Raw genomic sequence first — 7,475 nt, forward strand, 5'->3', positions numbered from 1 at the left:
TACATTATAGTTCGTGGGTTTGGACATACAGAACATGCTCGAAACGTGACACTTAACATTATAGGGCCATTCAAGCCTTACTTAGTGTCCATAAACACGCGTCAAATATTGTAATTAACGGCGACGGGGTATGGCAGACTACTACTGCAAGACACCATATAGGGATGCTGCGCCTTATAAATGTGACACTTAACAGTATAGGGCCATTCAAGCCTTACTTAGTGTCCATAAACACGCGTCAAATATTGTAATTAACGGCGACGGGGTATGGCAGACTACTACCGCAAGACACCATATAGGGATGCTGCGCCTTATGCCTTGTTAAGATGCCAGACGATGCGTTAACAAAGAAGGCATTTAAGTGGGATTTTTATTACAATAAAGGCTGGAACTCTGATATTAAAAACGTCTTTGACTCACTGTAATTCTAGGCTCTAGCACTTATTTGCATCCAGGTCGATGGGCAACATCTCACTAGATAGTCTACTGGGTCGGGCCACCGAACACTATAAGAGAAACAACATCAACTAATGGACGCAGAGTCTCGAAACCCAGACAAAGCTCAGAACATATCGGCTAATAAAACATCAGTGTGTGTTTGAAAATTACGTGACAATATGCCTTCCGAACCACGTTATCGTTTCTTGCGTTTATCTGAACAGGAACCTTGCCACTACGCATGGACACCATTAACCCATTTATGCCTAGCGTCCTGAAAAAAAGGACATTGCAAACAGCGTAGACCCAGATGAGACGCCGTATAATGCTGCGTCTCATCTGGGTCTGCGCTGTTTGCTTAAATGAATTTCTTTATGAAATATTCTAAATATAGAAATAAATATACTTGACACCCCTAATTTTGGAAATAAATTGGTCCAATTTAGAAGGATGGGAGAGTCCACTGGGCATAAATGGGTTAATTCATACACCTGAGGGATGACGACAAGCTGTGTTAAATGTGCAAGGAAAGAAATAAAGTCGAATCAGAGCATCATAACCTACGACTTCTCCTTGCTGACATCTAGCTCGTATGCTCTGCTCTTTCATAGAGCCTGTTGATGTAAACTGCCTTATAACACAGCTTGGAGGCATTAGCAAACTTTTTATAATTGATATGATTGAAAGCAGTAATTCGGATCTATATCATCTATGTAGAGATATTAGTATCGCTAACAGTAAACCTCGTTGCAGACATATATAAATATTTACTAACTCTTAGAATCCGGTCTAGAATATAGGTCCTGCAAGACAGACTTTTTAATGCACTTTTAATCATCCTAGAACTTTGTTAAACGCACGTTCAACTTTATGTAAAGACTTATATTCAAAGACATAACGAGTATGGTTATTTTACTACATACGCAGTGTACATCGTCTTCTAATAGTAATTGAACTGTTTGCAAGGCCATTTATTCAGAATTAACCCATTTATGCCTAGCGTCTAGAAAAAAAGCCTTGGCAAACAGCGTAGACCCAGATGAGACGCCGCATAATGCGGCGTCTCATCAGAGTCGGCGCTGTTTGCTTCAAGGAATTTCTGTAAGAAATATTCCAAATATAGAAATAAATATACTAGACATCTCTATTTTTGAAAATTAATTGATCCAGTTTAGAAGGATGGGAGAGTCCACTTGGCATAAATGGGTTATCAGCTGGACAGTGTGGATAGTAGCGTTCATTGCGTGTGGAATAATATGTTGATGCAACTAAACACGTCAACTGTGTCATAACGAACCAACAAATGACGTAAATGGAATAGAGCCGAGGTGAGCAGCAGATAGTGACCGTGGTATGCGACATCTGGTCCGATACCATAATTATATGATTGCTTGGTATGGATCCTACCATATATGGGGATATAGCTCAGTGGTGGAGCATTCGACTGCAGATCGAGAGGTCCCCTGTTCGAACCCGGGTGTCCCCTACAATTTTGGTGACGCTGTGCCCCTCTTCTTGTTCTTTAAATAGGACCACCAGACAGTAGTGACCCCCACTCAATGCGCTGTCAATTAGTCATGTCTGTGCAACACAATACGGAATGATGAGCCCCGTTACACATAAGGCATAAGACCCATCTTCCATCGCGAGACTCTTATGTAACTGAAATCGTTGTACACTATTATGGGTATTCTGGTGGTTATCACAGGGTCTTTAATGATCAATATATCACAATTGAAACAAAATATGTATGCATACACCATTTTGCAACGAACAGCTAACACAGGCTCCTCCGACATTAAAATGCAAAACCCCGGTACTTAACTCCGCCGTGATTTGGCTCAAACGCTAATAACGGAACACGCGCAATAGCATCTGATTACAATACCTCAAGATGTCCCGTGGAGGGGGAAAGTACCTGTCAACCGACAATGTGACCGCCCATTACACGTGGTGGTGGCCAGGCTGTTATTGTCGAGATTTCGTCTGTGGCAGCGGCAAGAATAACGGTCATTTCGGTTAGCCTTCCTGCAGGGATGACGGCAATAATCGCATTTTTAATACCCAAGGGCGCTGTTAATGATACTGACAAATTTCATGGTAAATATCAAGAGGTGCTAACGGTCGAGTATTGCCCGCGGTCGATTTATTAATGAATTGTCTGTCGCGGTCTTAATGGACACTAACTATCCGTAATACCACAGGGTTTCGCTGGGTTTGCTAAATCCAACGTAAAAGGCCCTATTAAACTATCGCATTAGACATTAGACAGGGGTATATTTAATGTATATTTTGATGGCATGACGCGGTTCATTAAGTTTTGTACCAATCATGTTCATCCGATGTAATATCCAGTGAATATTGAACGACGTTTACAGCCCCGTCACTCATTTGGAAAAATGTGTCGTACTATTCAAGTAATCAATTATTGGCATTTTTAATTAACTATGATTGACATAAAACGTAAGATAAAAAATAATTATAATTGATGACAAGTAGTTTTTCAGTTTTATAAAAAAAATATCGAATGATATCAGCGAAATACAATTAAGCGTAACCGCACCAAATTTAGCTACGTGTTACCGGGCGGTGACGTCATTCGTCAATATTTTGTACGTGCGGTCAATACTTACCACGCGCTGTCCGTATACAAAAAGTCAACGGCCCATACACTATCGTATTTTACGGACCTAAACCGGTATTATAAATAAAGAAAGACACGAATGAATATCCATTCGTCATTTTGTAAAACGTGTATAAGATAGAACCTTTTACGATGACATTTAAATAAGCGCCGATCTGGCAAAATGGGGCTTAATGTATGTGCGTAGAAAAGTACAACGTACGCAACAAATATAAGCATCCGAATTTCAAACATCAAACGAGCTTTATTGATTTGAAACGCAATTTTACATCAAAGCACATTTTTAGAGGCAAAACGACTAGAGTTTACAAAGTGGTACAGTCAAAGCTGGAAAGATGAACCGCAGGTTTTGAAGTGTGACTACTGTCAAATTATCCAAAATTGTTTATTTTATCATAAAAATGACCTGGATCCGGCCTTCTGATGTTAGAGGAGAAGAAATGAATTGTAAACTAGATGAATTAACCGCTTGATTACCGCTCTCGCGTGCTTTCACTTTCAGACGATATCTGGTCATACAAACACGCGGTAATAATACTCTGTGATGTATGCCTTTTCTACGACATAGCATTAAACGGTAAATACCTGAATGCTTGTTGACAAATTATTTGAAGATTCTTTTCTTCCTACAAGAGAGTTTGGTACCCTTTTTATTAAAATACAAAACAAAGAACTGCACAGGCTAATCGGAGACGTAACTACACTTAACGCATGTGCAATAAGCCCAGGTTTTCTCAGAACTCGGCTCATTAAATAAAGAGGATATTCACACGAAACGATGCTAATAGATTGAGAAACCTAATATTCCAAATGAAAAAATAACCTAATGCTATTTTTTTCGAACGCGTTTTTCTTTGTGACTTTTCAAAACATTATGAAGAGCTTTAATACCTTTAAAAGACCCGGATGCAAGCATAAACGCTACTTAGTTACTTTAACAAAGGCTGTGCCCTTGAGAGAGAACAATGGAGCGGATCTTGTCCCGATATCAAACGATTACATTAATCTGGCGAAATTTCACACAACGTACACCATATGCTGAGGTTAATTCATCTTGGCCAAGGGAATATTTAAAAGTACTTAATCATTCCACGAATCATAGATCGTTTTTCAAATAAATGAGAAAATTGCGTTTTATCCGATGTCTTGTCCCGTCCGAAATGAAACTTAAGTCTACGTACACGTAACATATGCGTAGTGTCCAATTGACACGTAAGGTAATGGCTTTTGATCATGTTGCGCGGTCTAACAAGACCTGGCATGCTTTCGAGCCTATCCGAATTCGTGTTGAACAAGTGACATCTGACAGATTGTGGCAAAAATTAATTGACTGACACGATTTACCAACACGTTTGCTGGGAATTCAACCTTCAGGTTCGAGTGATGGTAACTGTTATACATGGACGCTTAACGCGAATTGTTATATAAGCCTTGCTCTATGAAAACGGGGTTTAAAGCTTGTGCGTAAAATGTCGTCCTAGATAAGCCTGTGCTGTCCGCATAGGCTAATCAGGAACAACACTTTCCGCCTAAACTGCATTTTTGTAAAGAAGAGACTTCCTTAAAACGACAATAATTTTAAAGCAGAAATAGTCGTCTCTGATAAGCTTGTGCGGACTTCAGATGCTAATCTGGGACGACACTTTACACATAATCATTAATCCTCGTTTTCCCAGAGCGAGACTGAATTTTAACGTTATTTAAATTAAACGTACAGTAATACACATTGGCCTTGCTCTATGAAGGGGTTTAATCCTTGTGCGTAATGTGTCGAGCGCACAGCGAAGAAATTTTCCGCTTTTATGACATTTTTCGTTTTAAAAAAGTCTTATCTTAGAAAAAATCAAGTTAAGGCGGACTGCACAGGCTAATCTGGGACGCACATGAATTAAACCCCATTTCACAGAGCACGGCTCATATCTTTAATAATCTTGATAACGTCATGTCAAACAATGGGTTGTGTTGGATAATCATAGGGCAAATTTCAATTGAAACGCTTCGATTTGAGTCGCGTTCTGATAAAACTGGGCATAATGCATGTGCGTAAAGTGTCGTCCTAGATTAGCCTGTGCAGTCCGCAAAGGCTAATCAGAGACAACACTTTCCGCCTTTACAAGATTTTCGATATAAAGGGACTTCCTTTAAACGAAAAATACCATAAAAGCGGAAAGTGTCGTCTCTGATTTGCCTGTGCAAACTGCACAGGCTAATCTGGGACGACACTTTACGCACATGCATTAAGCCCAGTTTTCTCATAACGCGGCTCATTTCATGAACAGATTGTGAATAAAAAAAATGTACACAATGCATTTGTTGGAAAGAAAACGATACACAAGTTTACAACAGCAAAACAGCAACTAATAAAGCAGCGTTGGGTTTGCTTATTTTTTTACACAAATGTCCCTTCCTATCCATGTATCGGACGTACAGTCGTTGGACTATATTTTTATCAAAAATAACACTTAATATATAACGTTGTACAACCGTTTTGACCTTAAATGTTAACAGAAATACCCGTTTCACATTATCGGTCAACGGCTTTTCAAACGTAAATTTAGTGTTTGCCAATGGTGCAATAAAAGAGCTTAACAATTTGAAGGTTACGTGGAGGTTAGTTCAGGCCACCGAGTGGTCATCTGAGGTCACATCTGATGGCCTGTTGTCATTCACCGGGCACACTGGACACTGATAACAGGTAAATGATGTAATCAAACAGAGTCGGTGCAGTGGCCCATGCGTCATAACATGCCCATAATTGGCATGTAACTAGTATAATAATGACACTATGTCTGAAAATCAGTCAAAGTAATTAGTGTGATGAGACCAGAGCCTTTGGGCTGTCTATATTTTCGTTTAGGTAGCAAGAAATCGTTATTGCAATTGTCATTGTTACATGCATGATGTATAATTGATATGTATTTAAGTACAGCTACTTGTAATGTAGGTCTACAAGGAAGATTTGAATATCTGTAGAACTATCATATAATTATGCAAATCATTAATCGAAACAAAAATAAGAAAAAAATATAAGCATTTGACTCAATAAAAAAATAGATTACAGCAACAGTAGAGCAAACGGGTTGGTCTTTTGGTTTAAACATATTTATTCAACAAAGTATCTTACAACATAGATAAACGCATCTTAATGTTAGGGGATTGGAACGATAGCTAGGCTAGTAGGGTTACTATGCTGGTCGGTCTTTTCAAAGGTCTGCTTCTATTTAGCGGCATCTTGCACCTTTCTGGGCCTTGTTTTTGTTTTGATTCTCGCTCAGTTTTAATTCGCTTACCCCTTGCGAGCACGTATAATGAATGATGAACTCGAGTACCAGTTTGTAACTGTTAACTCAGACGATAAAATTTAGCTGTGTTCTGTGAAAATGGGACTGAATGCATGTGCGTAAAGTGTCGTCCCAGATCAGGCTCTAGTCTGAGCAGTCCGCACAGAGTAGTCAGGGACGACACCTAGTCTGAGCAGTCCGCACAGAGTAGTCAGGGACGACACCTAGTCTGAGCAGTCCACACAGAGTAGTCAGGGACGACACTTTCCGCCTACACTGTTTTGACACTAAGAAGAAACCTACTTGTTATATCATAAAAGCAAAAAAAAAACTGTCGTCCCAGAAATCACATGATAATCTCCCAATAAATCAACGTTTTAAACTTGTTTCATAACTGGGGCACTGACACTTTTGTGTTGACAAAAGGATTTTGGCCTAATTGTTTTCTAAGCGATGCAACCGATCGCTTTACTTCTATTAAATGGCATGATTAGTAATACACTATTGCAGTTAACCATTTAACATTGAAATACACATTTTTATGCATTTATTCCCTTAATTAAATTAACAACAACAAATAAGAATTTACTTTTCATCATAGATTCAAAATACCTAGAATCGCAGGCTTCAGAACGTGTGAATGCTTGTTTCATAGCCTTTTTCACTTCGCTTCGTCGTGGGACTTGATTAACTCTTAACCACTTAGATACATATTTTCTCGAACTTTTAGTTCCCTTAAAGGTTGCATTTAATTAAAGACCTTTCTTAGTAGATTCAAGTTGTTAAGGCTTTATCTCCAAACCGTAGCTACTGATAAGCAGTAAACAGCATAAAACCTGAACAGGTTACTGTGATAATATTTTACATCAATATGGTTTTTGTATAATGTGATGTTACTTAACAACATGATATTCATTACATAAATGTTAATAAAAAGGACAATTCTCAAATACTTTGGCCTCTTTAGGTACATAATTATTATGTAAATCAATACTCCGAACTGGTTTAATATATTGTAGCCTCGTTCTGTGAAAAGGGGGTCTTAATGCATTTGCATCAAGTGTCGTCCCAGAATAGCCAGGGCTGTCAGCACAGGCTTATTAGGGACGAAA

The 7,475-nt window shown here is 38.8% G+C and overlaps 1 non-coding gene across 1 annotated transcript; it reads left to right on the forward strand.

The window, feature by feature from the left end:
* The first annotated feature begins 1,852 nt into the window (after positions 1 to 1,852).
* On the forward strand, positions 1,853 to 1,924 carry Trnac-gca (transfer RNA cysteine (anticodon GCA)). Its single transcript has one exon. It is a non-coding gene; the product is annotated as a tRNA-Cys (tRNA).
* Positions 1,925 to 7,475: the final 5,551 nt, after the last annotated feature.

This window comes from Dreissena polymorpha, chromosome 11 (assembly GCF_020536995.1).
Source record: "Dreissena polymorpha isolate Duluth1 chromosome 11, UMN_Dpol_1.0, whole genome shotgun sequence".
Lineage (NCBI taxonomy): Eukaryota > Metazoa > Mollusca > Bivalvia > Myida > Dreissenidae > Dreissena > Dreissena polymorpha.